Raw genomic sequence first — 2,259 nt, 5'->3', positions numbered from 1 at the left:
ATCAAAATATGCTGAAATGACCCCAGAGGGGTTCGGTCGAATGTGCAAACCATAGGACAATGAAGTGAATGTAGCGCAAGATGCGCTTAACCGCGGACCAATGAGTGTCACGAGGTGCCTGGAGATATTGACATACTCTGTTGACGGCAAAGGATATATCTGGACGGGTGATCGTCAAGTACTGCAACCCACCAACAATACGCTTGTACTGTGTCGCATCAGCAGAGGGAAGGAGCTCGCCATCTACAACAGTGATCCTGTCAGTAGCAGACATAGGTGTAGTAGTCGGTTTGCACTTAAGCATTCCAGCCCATTGCAACAAGTCCAAAGAGTACTTCTTCTGCGTCATAACAAGACCATCAGAGACAGAAGCAACTTCCACACCAAAGAAGTAGTGAAGCTTCCCAAGATCTTTGACCGCAAAGTCAGCACCAAGAAACCGAACAAGAGCAGCAGCAGCCAACGGAGAAGAACTGACAAGTATAATATCATCCACATAGACCAGCAGATACATGGTAACTTCGGGCCTTTGTAGAAGAAATAACGAAGAGTCAGCAGCCGATGATGCAAAACCATGAGCACGAAGGGCTGTCGCAAGACGAGCACGCCAAGCACGGGGAGCCTGCTTCAGACCATAGAGTGCTTTAGTGAGCCGACACAGATAATCAGGACGATCAGGATCAGAGAACCCCGGGGGCTGCCGCATATAGACCTCCTCCTTCAAAACACCATGGAGAAAGGCATTCTGCACATCAAGCTGACGAAGAGACCAACCCCGAGTAACTGCAAGAGAGAGAAGAATCCTGATAGTAGTAGGTTTAACGACTGGACTGAAGGTGTCTTCATAATCAAGACCATAACGCTGCCGAAAACCTCGAGCAACCAGCCGCGCCTTATAGCGCTCAATAGAACCATCAGAATGCTTCTTCACTTTGAAAACCCATTTAGAATCAATGACATTAACACGAGGTGGTGGCGGAACAAGAGTCCATGTCTTGTTACGAAGAAGAGCATGGTACTCCTGCTCCATAGCCCCTCGCCAACGAGGAATACTGAGAGCAGCTTGATACGTACGAGGCTCAGAGGTAGGATCCGCATGAGCAGCAGCCAGACATGCAGCCAACCAAGCAACAGTACCATCAGTGCGCTGTTTGGGCTAAAACACACCACTGCGACTCCACGTGTGTGGTCGTTGAGGAGCCACAGGATCCGGAGAGGGCTCAGGTGATGAAGGCGGCGACGGTGATGACGACACCTCGGTCAGTGACAGAGAGGCCTCGGTGAGCACCGGCGAGAGAGCACCGGGGGCAGGTGAGCTCGGCCCAGGCGAAGACAGCCCAGGCAAGCACGACCCAGGAGAAACCGGCGTGGCAGGCCTAGGAGGCGACGGGGCCGGCTTGGCCAGGCGAGGTGGTGGGGCCGGCTCAGAGGCCGGCTCAGGGGCCAGGGGCACCGAGCCGGTCGGCCCAGGCAATGACGTAGGCGGCCCAAGGACCAAAGGCGCCGGTCCAGAGGCCAGGGACGCCGAAGCACACGGCGTGGCAGAGGGTTCGGTCAAACGTGCATGGGCACGAGGACCGAGGCCATGCAGGGGCACACCATGATCGTCGTGAACCGCTGGTAAGCAGACGAGGGAGATGATGGCGCCTCCGAAATCTCCAAACGAGCCCCACGTTCAGTGCCTGCACCATGGTTAGGCAACAATATAGGAGAGTATGCAACATCATCAAATTGGTCAGATGCAACAGAGGATGAATGCAAAGATGGTGGTTCAGCAGTGGACACAGGAAGCTTGGCAAAGGGAAAAACATGCTCATCAAACACGACATCCCGAGATATATAGGCACGATTTGTGGGAACATGAAGACATTTGTAACCTTTATGAAGATAGCTATAGCCAAGAAAGACACACTTCTTGGAACGAAACTCAAGCTTGCACTTGTTATATGGGCGGAGATGCGGCCAGCAAGCACACCCAAAAACCTTAAAAAAGGTATAATTAGGTTGTTCATTAAGGAGAACTTCAATGATTTTCAAGACACGAGTGAGAGTGCGGTTTATGAGAAAACATGCAGTGGTGAGAGCATCACTCTAGAACCGAAACGGAACCGATGCATGGGCCAAAAGAGTAAGACCAGTTTCAACAATGTGACGATGCTTACGTTCCACAGAACCATTCTGTTGATGTGTATGTGGACATGCCAAACGGTGAGCAATCCCAAGCGACTGAAAGAAGGAGATGAGGTTGCGATACTCGCC

At 51.9% G+C, this 2,259-nt stretch overlaps 1 pseudogene; it reads right to left on the bottom strand.

Moving 5' to 3' along the window:
• Nucleotides 1–2,259, bottom strand: part of LOC123039592 (uncharacterized) — a 9,851-nt pseudogene that overhangs the window by 1,621 nt on the left and 5,971 nt on the right.

This window comes from Triticum aestivum, chromosome 2B, assembly GCF_018294505.1.
Source record: "Triticum aestivum cultivar Chinese Spring chromosome 2B, IWGSC CS RefSeq v2.1, whole genome shotgun sequence".
NCBI lineage: Eukaryota > Viridiplantae > Streptophyta > Magnoliopsida > Poales > Poaceae > Triticum > Triticum aestivum.
This window is presented reverse-complemented; position numbering and strand designations above follow the sequence as displayed.